Here is an 18,481-nt window from a genome sequence, read left to right as displayed (position 1 = left end):
GGTTATATATTGTTGTTAATACTGTTATTTTAAAAATTAGTTATAAATTTATGTAATTTGTGCTTAATATTAAAATTATTAATAAAATATTAAAAATTTTTTTGTTATAATATAAACCAAGTTGATTGATTTACATATGTGGATCTTGATGTTTTCTTGGTGGGCATTTGCCCCTTTGTAGAAAAAAGATTTCCTATATCTACTATAGGTCTTTAGTAAATAGAGGTTGTTTGGACCTCAGGGAATGCCACCTCAGGATATGACAGGAAGGATGAAACTACTCAATCCTCTCTAAGACTTTTGAGCCTTAGGCTATTGCAGTGACTGCTTTGCCAGTTCTCCAGTGGGAATCTTCATCCTCGTTTAAGAGGTGAGAACTCCATAGGTCTTACACAGTCCATCTGTCCATCTTTGACTTGGGGTTTTCAGTTGAGGTTTAAAGGTAAACTATAGGCCTTCACATCTCCACTGATCACTGAACTGCTAAGCTTTTTCTGACAAAATTTTGGTCTTGGAAGCGTGCAATAAGAATCTGACATTATATTTTTGATGGTTGACTGCTGACAGCCTCTAGGCCTCACCCCACATTTCCCTTTCTGCCCCACACCAGGGCAAGGTAATTAAGCTGATAAGAACGCCTAAGTACTTCCTCCTTTGTCACTAGCAAGAAGTTGAAAACGCACGAGCCCCTGGCCGGGCACAGGAACACTCACAGCGGCCACACTCCTAAGCACCACAAAGGCCCCACACCAGTATCCTTTGAGAGCTCTCTCCACTCATTTTCAGACCAGCGTGAGAAGACTGTCCTGCTCTACCCAGAAAGTCTCATCATGTAAGTAATACACCTTTCTGACCCTCTTGGTATGTGCGTGTGGCATCATTAGTCTGACATTTGACCAAATTTAGGGTGGAGGTCCATCCTGTTTCTACAAATTAAGTGTAGGTGCTGTGCCTATGCCTGTGCAGGTGTCTCTGAGCCTACGCTCCATCCCTCAACGGCTGCAGATGACCAGCGTCTCAGTGGAAATTCACTTACTTTCTGTTCTGATGTTCAAGCTTGAGTTTCTATTTTTGTTTTCAACAAACTTTAAAGATCACTTAGCGGAAATAGAATTGAATGTGTGTGTGATGTTATTAATGTGGCTTTCATTTTTCTGTGACATGACACAAGCAGGGGAATCCAAGTCAATAAAGAATACTTAAAGAATTTTCCATCTGGTAAATAGAATAAAAGGATTATGAATATCTGCTTTTATGGATGTAGAAAGATGCTCATGATATATTTTTTGAGTTATAAAAGGTTACAGAGCAGCAAATCAGATGATTCTATCTATGCATATGTGTGTGTGGTTGTGTAGCTGTGTGTGCATGCTTGTGTGTATATGTACATGCACAGACCGAAGTCCAGAAAATATTTTGCCAAAATATTAACAAGAATCCTTTACAAATGGTAATATTTTAGAGGGTTTCTGCTTTCTTTTGCCTGCCTTTGTATTTTGCTTGATTTTTCTGCAATGAACTTGCATAAAATGTAGGTCTTCTTTTCTAGAATCCAGAGATTCCAAAGACCTCTGAAAGTCCTTTCTCATCGATTTCTTCAATTGCCATTATCCTCCTCAGTGAGGACGTGCAGTGAGTCAGGGCTCAGGATCTTCTTACCTGCGCCTTCCCACAGCTATAGACACTCTCTCCTAACCCTCATGCCCGCAGATGAATCCCTGCATCTCCTAATATCTACTTCATTTTGACTGTACTGATTCTAAAGGCCGACCCAGCTCCACCTTCTGACACTCACAAAGTCACACTACACAGCATTTTGCACATTGCTATTTTCTGGAAGCTCTATCATGCTGTAAGATCAGAAAACATTTCCAGTCCATGGTTATCACATCTCTTTCTGGTCAGTGCTATATACTGGTAGGCCAACTCTCTCTGTGACTTCCATCTTTTATTTCCAACCTTGTCCCTGGTATCTTCATTAGCTCTGTGAAAGCACAGAAGTCAGCATATTGCCATTCTAACACAGCAAAGAAGAAGGGGCAGCTCATCTGTAAGAAGAAGAATGACAAGATTCCACATACCAGGATCCACTGCCAAGCCCTCAGGTCCCCTGCTTGGGCACTTGACAACAAGGTTCCAAGGTGACCACATTGAACATATTTCAGTGGAACTGAGAACATTGGTAAGAGAGGGAACGTAACAGCATATTAACAGTTTGATCTTCGACAAGTTACTTAATAAGAAGCTATAATTTCATTCCCCACAAAATAGGGCTATGTCACCTACTGCAAATGGCTTTGCAAAAGATAAATGAGATCATGCCTGTAACTTACCTGCATGTCTCATAGGTACTACAGAATCAACACACCCCAAACAGAATTCATTATCTTTCCTCTCTATCTGTCTGTGCCTTCTCTCACCAAACCTGCTGTTCTTCTTTTTATGGTTCTCACTGCTGGTTTATAGCACTACTATCTCATTTCCCAAGTCAGAACCTTTGGAGTTGTTTGAAACTTCTTCCTCTCACAGCTAACCTGCCACTAGGTTCAGTCACTTCTATAGTCTCACTATTGTTCACATCTATTCCGTCTTCTTCATCTTCACTGCACTCCCCTTCACTCATGTCCTTGTCTCTTTCCTGGGGGGTTCTGATAAACTCTTCAGAAGTCTCTCCTTATTCCTTTCAAGCCATTCTCCACCCACTACATAGATAGATTTAAACAATTTAATCAGGTTCTTCCCTGCTTACAATCATTCAAGGGGCCTTATACAAAGCCGTTTAGGATCTGGCCTTTTCTCTCCCTTTAGATTGTCATCTCCTGCTTCTTCTAAATATGCATACTCTATTTCTCAGACTTGCCCAGGCACATTGGGACACCTTAAATCTGGGATCTTTGTGCATGCCATGCCCTGAAGCTGCTGCTGTGCCCTCCCTCCCTGTCTGTCTGACACCTCCTACTCTTCATTCAGGTATGTATGAGAGGTCACCTCCTCTCTGAGTCCTTTCCTTACTGCTCTTAGGCAGTTTGTGCTACCTCCTCTGTTTCCATAACACTTTAACAGACCTGTATTATGGCACTCACTCATCCATCCATCCATCCATCCATCCATCCGTAAAGTGAGTCATTCAGTCATTCATGCAGCAAATATTCATTGATCCAGTCATCTTGGTAGGTTTGAGAATTCAGATAAGTAAGAAACAATCTCTGCTCTCAAGGAATCCACTGACCAGTTTAAAAAAGAAAACATATACAGATATCATTACAATACTATATGCTAAATGCAATGATAAAAATATGCATAGAATATTATGGAAACACTTAACAATGTTTGGAGGGTGGGATCCTCCTGGAGAAAATGATCCCAGTGCTCTCAAAACCTCACTTTCCTCCTCTTGAAAGTGGGAATAATTCTAAAACCTACCATATATGGGTGCTGAAAGGGTTAAAGGAGTGCATTGATGTGCTGGGCATTTAGCAATCCCTCAATAAATGTTAGCTGTTATTTTTATTATTTTTTGGCTGATTCTTAAGGAACAAGAGTTACCCTGTGTAGGGGAAGGAGAAATAAGGGGTGGGAGAAAGAGCATTCCAGACAGACAGCATAGCTGGAGCCAGGAATGCAGGTGAGAGACCACACCATAGGGAAAGATGTAAGCATTTTAAGGTTGTTGAGGTGTTAGCTGCAAGGCAGACAGGGGCAGGAATGAGGCTGAAGATAATGGCAGGTCCTCATAAGACTTGCTAAGGATCTTAGATTACTCAGTCTGCTATGGGATACCCCAGAAGCCAATTAGAATGGTGTTGATAGCCAGCCTGATTACGGTTATGGACAATTAATAGAGGGAGCGTTCTACAATTAGATGAAAGATGTATGTGAATTTGTTTGCTTTGTAATATGGGACCCAGAGGCTCAGTGGAAAGTAATATGAGAATAGAGAACAGAAACTGGGTCACAGAAGAGAAACAAAGTACAGAAAGTATCTTCCAGTAATAAAATTGTGTCAATGAAGAACAAGGCTGAGACCCCAGGTAATGATAGAAGTAGAGGTTCAGTGGAGGTGGTAACTCATGGCCTGGCCTGGTGTATATGTGGAGGTCCAAGAAAGAATGGGTTCCAGAAGTCCAAAGGTTTCACATGTAGATGACAATGTTTGCACAGGAAGATGGCCAAGAGTTGGAAACACAATGTCTATAATAAGATACAATACAGTAATAACTATTTGCTTAAACCTCACACTCCTCCACTATACCCAGAGCGCCTTAGGGCTACTTGTCTCATCTCTGTATCCCCAGAGAGAAATTGGTATCTTCTTTTTATGATTGACAGACTTGATTTTGACTTCATTTAGAGGTAAAGGTGAAAATTTTCAGTTGTTTATATTTTATTGGGAGGCTAAAGTGCTATTTATTCAGCATGGCTTTCTACACTGGGCTCAAAGTAATCACTTCAACAGGGTAGTTCTGATATTCTTGCCTGATACCAGATGAGTTTTTTTTTTTTTTTTTTTTTTTTTTTTAAAGATTTTATTTATTTATTTTTTCCCCCAAAGCCCCAGTAGATAGTTGTATGTCATAGCTGCACATCCTTCTAGTTGCTGTATGTGGGACGCGGTCTCAGCATGGCCGGAGAAGCAGCACGTCGGTGCGAGCCCGGGATCCGAACCCGGGTCGCCAGCACTGGAGCGCGCTCACTTAACCACCAAGCCACGGGGCCGGCCCCCAGATGAGTTTTAACAAGAGGAAGTCATTTGAGGCATTTAGGCTTTGCTTATTCAGCTAAATAACAGTGATTATTATACTTATCTTAGTGGGCCCTGAGAAAGACAAGAGCAAATGATGTATGTTAAAGCCTTTTAGAAATCTCAATAAAATATGACATATTAATATTCTGGCTATTGCAAGCAGAAGTGGCAGAATGCATGTAAAAACTTGGCCTTTCAGATTAAAATTTCCAAAGGGCCTGTCTAGCTTCTCTGCATTCCCCCTTGGCCCCCGTGCTTCCTGCAGCCCTTCCCTTCACCACCACCCCCACTTCGGCTGCTCCAGAGAGTCTGCTCCTGTGGGATTTGTACCAGGGAGAGAAGGGCAGATGGAGGAGCTTAGACAGACACATTCCTTCCATCCTCTCCTTATGGTGTCTAGCTATTTCTCACTCTGCTCCTTTGAGTTTCAAAGTCAGAGTGAAATACAATTTCTTTTCTATTTGGTTATCATTAGTTCATTCAGCATAAGGTTTCAAATGCATGGAAGATGAGGCTACTCATGAGACACAGAGGCAGGACTCCTGGCATAGATTCGCTGTCTCTTCACAGAAAATTGCCATCCAACCCTTCCCTGAGTAGCAAGGTCTCACAGTCTTGCTTGGATGGAGGGCCATGGTAATAAGGCAGATCCATGGAGAGCCCCCTCATATCCCAGGTGGATTCGATGGCAGGAAAAGCAGCCCAAATATTTTCATTGTACATTCGGAGTGGAAGATATTCTAAGGATGAATGGATCTGCAAAGAAATCTTAAAACTCATTCAATGTTTATTGTTGCTATTAATAATTCTGATATTATTTTAAAACTATGTCTATTTTTTTCAGGATAAAACAAACACATTTTTACATTAGTGCTGTTAGAAATCAAGACTTTCTCTTGAAAGAGAAAGAAATATATGTAAAATCAAAGAATTTAAATAAAAATTGAAAGATTGTATGGAAATTTTTATTCTATATTTTCTTTTAAAAGTATGAATTTTCTAATTTTGTCCACTGAAATGGTCTGTAACCAATGAAAACTCAGCATCAATGAGTATGCATAGAGGCAAAATTGTAGTGTCTGAGTACTATTCCCTCGTAAAAGGAATCAGGGATCTTTTGAGGAATGGCTGATTTTATATCTTAGGAAGGTTAAGAAGAAGATGAGCCTGGAACACCTTCTTGTGCAAGAAATCAAAGAAATTATAAAAGACTAATGCAGCCATGTCAAAGGAACACAGGAGCCAACATGAAGGGTCTCACATTGGCCAAAGATGAGAAAATTTAAGCATAAAAGTAATAATAGCAGTTAATTGAAACACATTGAATATATAAAAATTCATAAGTTTATAATGATACTTAAAAGGAAAAGAGCAAGACAGATCGAGTGAAATAGAGAAAGAGAAACCTCTCTCAAAAAAAGGAGGAGGTGAGGGGACTGACGTCTCTAGATTAGAAGATATTTATGACATTCAACAACAAATTGAGGCATAAAGATCTTGTTTAGATCCTGATTAAAACAAAACCAACTACAAAAAGTTTCCTGCCATTAGGAGAACTTTGAATATAGACCAGCCATTATATAGTACCAATGAATCATTTTTCACTTTTTTAGTTGTGACATTGAGATTATGTAAGAAAATGTATATATATATATATATATATATATATATATATATATATATTAAAACATATTGAAATATGTCAGGATAATAGCATGATATCTAGAATTTTCCTTAAATACTTGAACAAGAAAAAAGAAAAATATGGATGAAATAAGAGTAGCAAAAATAGTCATAATTACTGAATCTGGGTGGAAGGATCTTGGGAGTTCATGTACCACTAGCTCAACTTCAGAGTTTGGATGAAAATTTCTGAAAAGAGTCTTAAGTTAGACTGATTCTCTTGTATTGTCAACCATTGAGAATGGCTGCCCACTTTATAGTAACATCCCTAATTTCTTATGTTTGGGGAAGTAGGAACGAGGCAGGCAAATTTGAACTACATTGCCTTACTTCCATCACTAGAGTCCCACCCCCAGGAATTTGGATTTGGGAGAAAAAGAGGAAGTGAAGAAAGAGAGAAATAGAGAATGATGATGAGTCTCTAGATGTGGCTAGGCCTGTAACAGCTGTGTACTGGTGACCATATTCTACTGGCAGGGAGGGGAGAGAGAGTTGATCCAGAAAAAGAATAAACCATACACCTAGAGGGCAGACTCAAGAGACAGAGTCCTACTTGGTTTCCCCTTAGGTTTCATTTCCTACATCCAGTGCTTTCTGAGTCCTGGCTACATTCTTACCCTTGGGCTCTTTATTCTTATAGTAATCCCTTCCCCTTATCACAAGCTAATTGGCATTGGTTTTTGTTACATGATACCACTGATATATCATGAATACAGCCTATGTAACACAGTCTGCTGTCAAGTCCTGAGAAGTATTCGGCTAAATGTGAATCACAGAGTCAAATTGGTTAGAAGTCATGTAGATATAGGACAGTGTGGGGTCAAAGCCAGAAGACGCAAGTTCATCAGTGCCAATAGTGCTGGGGGATTTGTGTTACTGAGGACTTGTGCTGTAGTTGTTTTAAAAGTGCATTATTGGGGCAGACCAAGTAGAAACTTCCACTTAATTCCCAACACTTATATGGAGGTAGCAGCACTTGGTGATTTTATTCTTTTCATTTAACTTTGTAAACTATTCAGGGTATGGGGTAAGAGGAGCATTTAACTTTTAAAAAATAGCAAACCAATCATTTCAAAACCATTTGTTAAAGCATATTAGGTTCTTTAAAGTGGAATCTTCATATATCTGAACTCTTTATGCCTTCAAGGACAGAATTGGAGGCAGGCGTCAAGACCAATCAAAAGAACACAAGGGAAGTGGTTAGCAAAAATAATGAGTTTGGGAACTAAGAGAGATTCATCTTACTGTTTGTGCTGCAGAACAGGACTTTTGCTCTCATCTGCCTTCCTCTTTTTTCCTTGGGATCTTCAGGGCTAATCCGATCAGTCTTGCCAGCATGCGACCTCCTGCTCAGCTTCTCTTTCTCCTCCTGCTTCTCCAGTATCCAGGTGAGTGGGTCAGAGGCTCCTTTCCTGTAGCCTAACCTTCTTTGGGGCAGAGGGTCCACATGGGCAGTGCCCAGCAAGGTCATTCACAGAACTTAGGACACTGTGTTGGAGAGATTGAGGGACGAGGCAGACAGAAGAGGTTGAGTGACTCCAGGACATGAGAGAGAAAGACTGATTAGAGAGTAAAGAAGACAAAGAAGGAGGAGGAGAAGAGAAGAGTCTAGGGTACATAGTATCATGACATTGTGGATGTCAGAGTTGGAAGGAGTCTGAAAGTCTTTACTTTTTTTTTTTTGCTGGGAAATATTCGCCCTGAGCCAACATCTGTTGCCAATCTTCCTCTCTCTTTATTTTTTCTCCCCCAAACCCCAGTACCTAGTTGTATATTCTAGTTGTAAGTCCTTCTAGTTCTTCTGTGTGAGCTGTCACCACAGTACAGCGACTGACAGACGGGTGGTGTGGTTCCTCAACTGGGAACCGAACCTGGGCCGCCAAAGCGGAGCACGCCAAAATTTAACCACTAGGCCATCAGGGCTCGCTCTGAAAGGCTTTACATTTAACTCCATTGTTTTATAAAGGAAAAGAAGAGGCCTGGATAAATCAACAGGTTTCCCAAAACTGCACATATAAATAGAGACAGGATCAGTACTGTCATCTAGGCATCCTTATTCCACACATATTTAGAGACACCAGAACTGCAATAAAATTGAAACCCCAGCTCCAGAACGGGGAAGCATTTCATAAAACAGGAAGTCATGATTAGTGCTAAGGAAAAAGAGAGGTGGGCAGGGCAAGGCTGTGCTCTGACTCCCCCTGTGGTCTCCCGTCTGATCTTCCAGGGCCAATAGCCCTCAGTAGGAACCCAGCCCCTGGGATGGGTGCAGTGACCCCAGCAGGAAGGAGAGTTTAAGCATTGCCCACTTCCAGCTGTAGCCACAGCACCACTGCTAAGAGTTGTTTATGTCCAACATTCGTGTGCGCCCCAACCTGCGAGAGTTATGACTGACCGGGAGACTTGGGGCTGAGGGAGGGTGTCAGTGCCAGTTTTTACAGCCGCTTCCTTCTATGTTTATAGAGAACACAGTTTCACAAATGAGCTCAACCCCATTGATGGTGGATGGGGTACTGGGGGAGTCAGTAACTCTTCCCCTGGAGTGTCCTGCAGGAGAGGAGATCGACTCCATCACCTGGCTTCACAGTGGATCATCTATCACCGTCATACGGCCAAATAAACCATCAGTCCTGGTGACTGCTCCAAAATGGAAAGATCGACTGCATGTCATCCAGTCCTACTCCTTGCAGCTGAGCAACCTGATGATGGCAGACGCAGGATCATACAGCGTCCGTATAGGCACAAATACCTCTTCAGTGTTTTCCAATTACACTCTGAGGATCTTCAGTGAGTAAGGGCATAGAGGCCCAGTTCCCTACTGGTAAGGGTGAATAGGGCCACCCACTAATTCTGGGGCTGGGGGCTGGATGACCCTTGGTAGATGTTGTCCTGTAGTTTCACTCTTTTCACCAGTCCTAACCCTTTCCTACCTAGATCTTTTTCTTTGCTTTTCTTATTCTTTTTTGTCCTCTTCAGTTACCAGCAGATTCTGGCTGATGCTATGGTTGTGTCTGATTGAAAACCAACACACATCTTGCTCCTTTCTCCATTCAGAACCTAAGAGGCTGGGAACGGAAGAATTAGGGATCCTTTCTCCGAAGGGGTCTGGATTCCTTGCTACGTTCTCTGCCCTTTATTCTCTCAATCCTTTCCTCCTGGGATGGTCTAAGAAGGCTCGTTATTGCTGTTTGTATCTGTTAAACTATTAAAACGATTGCTTCAAGCAGAGCGGCTGCCAAGGCCTCACATTAGCCTGGAGTCCATCACCTCTGAGAATGGGACCTGTCATGCCACCTTGAGGTGTTCTGTGGAGGAAGGAGGAGACAACGTCATATATCAGTGGACACGAGTGGGACCAGGGGCTGTTGTGTCCCAGGAAGGATCCATCCTCAAGGAGTCCTGGAGCCTTGATGATCTGGATCTTCGGAACTACACCTGCACAGCTATGAACCCTGCTAGCAATAGCATCTCTAGCCACATCCTTGCTCGGGAGCTTTGTGCGGGTAATTGGCCCCTTCTGGCCTCTCCAAGACTCCTGGGAAATGCTTTGACAAGATTTAGAAGGAGCTGGAGAGTAGACTCCAGCTCTCGGCACTTGCCAACATCCCCGTTCACTCACACATACATGCTCTGCCCTCTCTCTACTTTCTCTCTTTCAGGTTCCAAGGCAGCTGCAGGCACTTATTGCCCAGTGACATGGATTCTGCTGGGGAAGGGGCTTCTTCTCCTCATGGTCCTGGGGGTTCTATGAACTTGGCACATCCAGACACAGATGCTCAGCAAACTCCTTATGTCTAACTCAGGGCCGTGAAGGCCACTAGTGCCCCAGGAGAGCCTGGATGAGGCCATCGCTTCTCTGGTGCTCAATTAAATTGCAGTACAGACCTGCACTCTTTTCAAGATGTAGTACTATGGATTGTCAAAGACCAATGGGATAAAATTTCATATCTTCCGTGTGTGAGTCCATGTGTGTGTACACTGCACGAGAATGAGGACGTTTGGACAAAAAGAGATAAAATATTTGTATCATTACCATGTTATCTATTCTAAGAAGAAAACTCCCCCATAATTTAAGGTTTCTGGAATCAAGATGAATCATAAGGGAGGCGGAGTCAAGATGGCGGCGTAAGCAGACTCGGAACTCACCTCCTCCCGTGGACACAGCCAATTTACAACTACTCGTGGAAAAATTACCCCTGAGACAGAACTGAAAACTGGATAAGAGGAACTCCTGCAACAACGGACAATCCTAACTGAGGTAGAAGAGGCAGAGACTCCCTTCTGGAGAGGAAAAACGCCGCCTTCACAAGCCGCCAGCTTCACGGCCACCGGGAGCAGCCCACAGGTAGGCAGCCCTCCCAGAAGGCGCGGGGCCCTGAGCCGGGGAGCGCCCCCGCAGGGGGCATTTTGTGGACCCAGCACAATCGAGACCAGCGGCATAATATCTGACTTTGCCTGCTACTAAAGCATTGGGGAGCACCCCCAGAAAACCTGGTTCACAAAGAAACTAAAACTGGCTCTTAAAGGGCCCGTGCGCAAACTCACCCGTTCCAGAAAGCATCCTAAAATCACCAGAAAGAAACGTGTACAGTGCTTTGGTGACAAGAGACTCACCTAATAGGCCCTGAGTGCATCTCGGTGAGGGGTGAGACCTCTCCAGGGACTGGGACATTGGCAGCGGCCATTGTTGTGGCCTGGTGTGGGCGTGCTGACACAGACGCCATTGGAGTTCTCCCTGAGGTCTGCTAGCCCAGGGTCTGCTCCACCCGCTAGAGCACCGATTTAATCCAGCTCAGCCAGGGCAGGCAGCCCACCCTAGAGACTGGCCCCACCCAACAACAAGCCCTCAGGCAACGTGTGGGCCTGCATAGATTGGTGACTGGATTCTCTGCAGCCTGGCAACTGAGCCGACTTGAGCAGGGCAGGGTGTGCACAAGGAGCAGGTGGAGAGTGTGCGGCGGTGGCGGAGTGTGTGGGGCTCCCGCCGTGGAGATGTGTGTGGTGATGTGTTGCAATTAGCATTTTGGTGGTGAACATGATGTAATCTATGCAGAAATAGAAGTACAATGATGCACACCTGAAATTTTTACAATGTCATAAACCAATGTTACTGCAATAAAAAAAAAATTAAAAAAAAAAAGATGAGTCATAATATTAATGTGTATAGCTAAAAGGGATAGTGTATTTTTCTCCTGAAATACTGTTATTAAAATAATACTGCTTTCAAAAATCGATGACGTCATGGAATTCTTGAAATACCATAGCTGTAATATAAGGCAGAGTTTCATATAGCTGTCTGAATAGGGGCACATCCACATTCGTGGACTGAAATTTGCAAAGTATGGAGCATTTTAAGTGCGCTTTGACGGATGCTGATGATTAGAGGTGGGAGAACAGGAGTAGTCAGGGCCATTCTAGTCCCTTGGAGTAAAATCATAATCATCAATAAGCTCTTACTATGGGCTAAGTGCTATAATATGTTGCCTTTCTTAATTATGACCACAACTCTATAAAACAAACTCTCTTCTACCCGTGTGACCAATGAAGAAGCTAAACCTAAGAGGGTCTAAGTAACTTGCCCCAAGTCACATCACTGTAAGTGATGAAGTCAGATAAGTTAAGTGACTGACAAAGTTGGATTAGTAAGATAGGTTAGAATACAGTAGCAAATAGACTCCCAAAGTTTCAGTGACATACACAATAGAATTAATTATGTCTTGCTCACATGAGTCCTGGATGGAAGTTCATGACAGCAGGTCAACTCGTTTCCATACGGTCTTTCAGGGACTTCTGCTGACATCGGCCCTTGGCTCAGCACACGACTCCCTATGTCACCCGGAGCATCAATATAGCAGTCGGGGGAAAATGAACATTAAGACCACACATGGGAGATTTCTAGGGCTAAGTCTAGAAGTGGCACACATTATTTTGGACCAAATTTCATCCAAGATAGCTTAGTTATATAGCCAAACCTAAGTGAAAGGGAATTTGATAAGTAGTCTAGCTGTGCTCCCAGAGGAAATAAATTTTGGTGACTACAAATGCATTAAGGCAGATGTTTCTCTCCAGAGGCTTAATGGCAACATTGGAGGGTGACCAATTAAACAGTATGTGCAACGGAGTATGATAAGTAGTGTGTTGGAGAAACTGCAGAGCAGTACAAGGTTGCATGATGAGGGCCCTAACCTACTGTAGGGAATTAGGGAAGGTCTTTCAGGGAAACTATCTTTTTTTAATGTCCTTAACAATCTTTTTTATTGTGGTAAAAGACATATATAACATAGAATTTACCATCTTAACCTGTCTTAAGTGTACAGTGGCGCTAAGTGCATTCACATTGTTGTATTACCATCACCTCCATCCATCCACAGAACTCTTTTTACTTTGCAAAACAGAAAGTATGTACCCATTAAACAATAACTCCATTCTCTCCTCCCCCCAGCGCTTGGCAGTTGCCATTCTACTTTCTGTCTCTATAAGTTGGACTACTCTACGTGCCTCATGTAAGTGGAATTATACAGTATTTGTTCTTTTGTGACTGGCTTATTTCATTTAGCATAAAGTCCTCAAGGTTCATCCAAGTTGTAGAATTTCCTTCTTTTTAAGGCTGAATAACGTTCCATTGTGTGTGTGTATTTATGTGCGTGTGTGTACGTATGTATGTATGTATGTATCTATCTATCACATGTTGTTTATCCATTCATCCATCAATGGACATTTGGGTTGGGTTACTTCCACCTTTTGGCTATTGCAAATAATTCTGCTATGAACATGGGGGTGCAAACCCATGGGGGTATTCTTTTGTTTGAGATAAATGAATAAGACTTCCCCAAGGTAAGCATTGGGAAGCATGGAGGGGAGACGATTCTAGGCTGAGATCATTCTGTGGGCAAGGGACTGCAAGCCTGGACAAATAGAAATGTTGCTGCTGTCAATAAACATGAAATCCAGGAGGTTTCATTTGTTGAAACCCAAGCATTCCCACAGACATTGCATTTGGCTGTGCAGGTTGTGCCCTGCACAGTTCCAGGGAGTGCCACTCAATGTAGTGCACAACCGGCACATCCATACAATATTTTTAAACATTGACCATCCTCTCTTCTGTAAAGCCTCCCTGATGGTCCCTTCAAAAGTGGTCGCTTCTGAAATCCTGCCATTTGCAACAAGGTTGTTGGACCTGAAGGACACTATGCTAAGTGAAATAAGGCAGACACAGAAAGATACGTACTGCATGATCTCACTTATATGTGGAATCTAACATAGTCAAACGCATAGAAGCAGAGAGTAGAATGGTGGTTGCTAGGGGCTGGGGGGAGGGGTAATGAGGAGGTACTGGTCAAAGGGTATGAAGTTTCAGTTATGCAAAGTAAGTCAATTCTAGAGATCTGTATAACATAGGGCGTATGATGAACAATATTGTATTGTATACTTAAAAAGTTGCTAAGAGGGTAGAGCTCACATGCTCTTATCACAAAGGGAGGTGGGAGGAAAATTCTGGAGGTGATGGATAAGTGATGGCATTGATGTGAAGTCTCTACAGTTTTTTGTATGTTCTTCATAACTCATTAAAGTAGTAAAAAGAGAAAAAGAAAACAGGTAACAACTTCCTCAAAATATCCTAAGTAGGGTGCACCTCACAGAAACACACATCGATTAATACTATCATTGCTGTTATTGTTTTAAAGGACAACTTGTGAAGAAATTATAAAGCACCTAAGCACATTACTTTGTATTTATTCTAGCAGTTGGTTAGTCATTCTATCATAAGCTTTATTAAAACAAATAAAAAACTCACTTCAGTTTGATACTCAAAAAAAAAGCGTTCACTTCTATTCCATGCCACTCTGTACCTATTCCATACCACAACCATTGCATTTTTCTTACTGTTTTCAAATTAATCTCCTTTTGGTCTCTTTCCTTCCTAAACTTTGAATGCCTTAAGGCCAAATGTATCTCCATATCCCGCAATGCCCAGCTAGCATGGTCTGCACACATAGTAGGTGCTTAGTGAAGCTTGTCATCAGCAACCCTCTATCTCCTCTCCTTTCCTGGGCTCTCTTGGTGCACCTGCCTCAGGCGGCTCCTTAACCTCCCAGCCCACCACTGTGCTACTCCTCTCCACCCCCATCCTCAATTCATGTCCCATAGCTCCCCTGATGAATTAAAGTACTTCAATGTGCATTAACAGCGGGGGATAGGGAACTCTCTCCCAAGTAAAATATGGCATCTCCCAAGTATAACACACTTTTTTCCTGGGTCCTCAGGGACAATTCGGCTGCCTTGTTGGCTAACCCAGGAGTAACTCCAGGTTGCAGGGAAGCCACCTCCGGCTATTGAAATTCAGATGGAATTTCGACATGGGTGTTCAAAAGGGAACAATCGTTTATTTTGAGATAAATATTTTGCCCCTAATTCCATGACCTGGAGAAGCATCCCTAAGATTTCTACAAATTCCCAAGAACTAGCTTTCTCCCGGAAAGCAGAGGAATTAAGAGCTTCTGCAGAAGCTGGCACGTGTGTATCATATGTGTAAAGCACTGCTTTTGTGGCTGCAGCAGGTATGAAGATAAAAGGGCACAGTTGACTGAGCTGTCTCGTGAATGGGATGGGGGCATGGCTGGGATGCAGAGGGTACAGATACAAAATACTACATCTAGTGGGAGATCAGAAAATGCGTCACAAGGGAGGTGACATTGAGATCCTGATCTTGAAAGATGGAAATACTTTGCTTTTTTTCTTTTGGTGAGGAAGATTGGCCCTGAGCTAATCTCTGTGTCCATCTCCCTCCATTTTGTATGTGGGATACTATCACAGCATGGCTTGATGAGTGGTGTAGGTCCGTGCCTAGGATCCAAACTGACGGACCCGGGCCACTGAAGTGGAGCACACTGCACTTAACCACTACACCTGGCTGGCCCCAAGACTTTTCTTTTTTTACAGGAAGTGACAGAGGAGGTCAGAGGAGGATTACGGATCATGAGATGACATTACTGTTATTTATTGAGCATCTCCTATGTTCTATGTCTTTTGTATGTTATCTCAATGAATATCCCCCAAAACAGCACGAGGTAGGCACAGTTACCCCCATTATTCACATTAAGAGCAAGCCATTAATATTAATTTGCCCTGATCTTATTCTCTCTCTGAATGTCACCACTATCCAACTAGTCTCCCAGAATAGAAAACTAGAGATTATTCAAAATTCCTTCTCATTTATCAATACATCAATGACTAATCATGTCCTTTCCACCACCTAAAAAGTCTTGTTTCTATAGCTTCCGACCTGTCTCCAGGGCATAGCTTAAATTTACACTCTGGTCATCTTTTCTGAGTGATTCAATTATCTCTTGGCTAAGCCATACCTCTAGTTTTACCCATTCCAATTCACCAGCATGATCTTTCTGAAATAAAAAATGATATTTATTTCCCTACTGGGTTGTATGAGTTAGCTGGGTTTATGTTGCATATGATAGAAAACTTATCTCAAATTGATTCAATAAGGAAATTCAATAGGGAAACTTCTTGCCTCATGTAACGTGAAGTTTGGAAAGAAGGCAGACTTCAGTATTAACTTAATCTACTGGCCCTGGCACCATTTCTCCGCAATTCTTTCCCGTCTGCCTTTTCCACTCTCAGTTGCATTCTTCAGGCGGTTGCAAGGCGTCTGCATCGGTTTTGGTACTCACGTTTACAGTAGGATGTCCGCTGAGCGAGAAAAACTGCCTCTTCTTGTGGTTAGGAGTGAGAAAACTTTACCCAGAAGCCCCCAGCCAACTTCTCAAATTTCATTAGCTCATATTTCATGATGAGTACAATTCCTGAACCTATCTCGCTGGTTAAGGGAATACCATCCACAGATTGGTTTAGAGATCCCGAACCAACCACTGGCAAGGGGTCTGGGGTCATTAAAATAGTTTAGACTATTCATGACCCATTCCCAAAGCCCGGGGGTCAATCTTCCATACCACTTGGAATACCACTTCTACCCAAAGTGGTCATTGGGTAGAAGATCATGAGGTCACCACATGGATGAGATCCAAACTCCTTTGCCCTTTGAGTTTTGGCCTCTGCTGTACTTCAGGACTCATTTCCTTCTACTCTTCTTTGGACACATAAGATGCAGCCATATAGAACTACCTGCACTTCCCAAGAAAGAACATGTTCCTTCGGATGACCACACTTTTTATATATCTATATTTACATTTACATCCACGACTATATTTATGTATACTTTCCACTTCTTGGAATGCCAGCCCCCTTTGACTAATGATACACATCCTTCACGATGAAATTTAAGTAGCCTCTCCTATAAGAAGCCTTGCTCGATCTCTTGGACAAGTTTGACCAATGACTCTTTTGTGCCATACCTGTACCTAGTTCACACTTGAAATACTGCTCAGTGTTCTGCAATTATTTTTTTCTTTTTGGTCTCCTCAACCAGATTGCGAGCTCCTTGAGGGCACAGACTATGTTTCTCTCTCTATTGCCTCGTAGAGTTCCTAGCACATCCTAGATACTCATAAATATCTCTTGAATGAATAAAGCTCGCCCTCAGCACCACTGTTTCCCCTCCACTTGTAGGCTCCCCTTGCTTAGTCTTCCTAGCCCTGGCCAGCCTCCCCAGTACCACCTCCTCAGTTACTCCTGGCCCCCTTAGCTACTCCTTGCTGGTGCTCAGATCTTGCATTATGAAGCTCAGATATAAGACCTATACTGGGTCTTACACCTAGGAACAGTTACCTCTCTAGTGTGGTAACTCACCAGGTCAACTAATCTACTTCTATGTGCTAATGGTAAAAGCCCCCTCCTAGATTTGTGCGTGTTATTTCTTTCACCATGTCCTTCAGTGATAATGCCTCTGCTTCTTTGCCTGCCCTAATGGGCATTGGGACCAGGCTGGAGGACAGACTTTGTTCCATCACTGGATTATTGAAACAGTCTCCTACTGTCTGCTTCTGGTTTTGCCCCTTTTCAGTCTAGCCTCAATATATCCATCAAAGTGATCTATTAAAAGTCTAGTCAGATCATGCCTTTCCTTTCTTCAAAACCTTGCAAGTGGTTTCCCCTTTCACTCACAGTAAAAGCCAAAGTCCCCACTGGGCTACAAAGTCCTGCACGATCTGTTCCCCTGCACCTCCCCTCTCTGGCTTCATCTCCTACTCTGCCTCTTTCTCACTGCGCTCCAGTCACACTGGCCTCCTTAGTGACTCCTGAACACACCAGGCATGCCCCTGACTCAAAGCCTCTGCACTGGCTATTCTCGTTGCTGGGCTATTCCTCTCTTGGATTCACATGGCTAATTCTCTCGCCTCCTCCGAGTCTTTGTTCAAATGTCATCTTCTCAATGATGCCTAGCCTGGTTACTCTTTACAACTGCAGCTTCCTGCACCCCACCTCCATGAACTCTTGGCTCTCCTTGCTCTGCATTTTTTTTTTCAATTTTATTATTGCACTTACAACTTTCCCGCACACTATACAATTTACTAATTTGTTAAGTTTATTGTTATTGTCTGACTACTCTGGGTAAAATATAAGCTGAACCAAAAGTCAGGGATCTTTATTCTGTTCACAGCTTCTACTTCTTTAACTTTTTTTAATAACTATATTGATGGTGTATTTATACTCAATCTGCTTCTATGATTTATTTTGCTCCCCAAAGCATCTGATGAGAGCTTCTGGTTTAAGAACCACTTCTTAAAGGCAGGAACTCTATCTTACTACATTTTTTAAAAAAATCCATAGCACCTAACACAGGATATTGCACAGAGCAAGTATTCAATAAAAGTTCACTGACTGCATGGGTGGCATCTCACTCTCCTGCAGCATATTTTCTGTATTTTACCACAAGAGCAATTCTACAATAAACTTGAGGTGAATGGCTTCAACATTCTTAAATGATCTCAACTCCAAATACATATGCCTGTGAAACCCAAATCCCTATCAAGATAAAGAACTTTACTATCATCCCTCAAGTTTACTTGCGTGCCATCCAGTTAATTCCTGCTGCCACTCCCAACAGAGACAACCACTGTTCTGATTTTTTTCACCATAGAT

At 42.5% G+C, this 18,481-nt stretch overlaps 1 long non-coding RNA gene across 1 annotated transcript; it reads left to right on the top strand.

Moving 5' to 3' along the window:
* The first annotated feature begins 721 nt into the window (after positions 1-721).
* Positions 722-8,999, top strand: LOC147917809 (uncharacterized). The gene is made up of 4 exons (XR_015554584.1): positions 722-832; positions 2,855-2,970; positions 7,739-7,815; positions 8,891-8,999. It is a non-coding gene; the product is annotated as an uncharacterized LOC147917809 (long non-coding RNA).
* The last annotated feature ends 9,482 nt before the right edge of the window (positions 9,000-18,481 follow it).

The sequence above is a fragment of the Ceratotherium simum genome, chromosome 2, assembly GCF_057802395.1.
Source record: "Ceratotherium simum simum isolate JZ-2026a chromosome 2, ASM5780239v1, whole genome shotgun sequence".
Lineage (NCBI taxonomy): Eukaryota > Metazoa > Chordata > Mammalia > Perissodactyla > Rhinocerotidae > Ceratotherium > Ceratotherium simum.
Note: the sequence above shows the minus strand (reverse complement) of the source record. Positions and strands in the feature narration are given on the sequence as shown.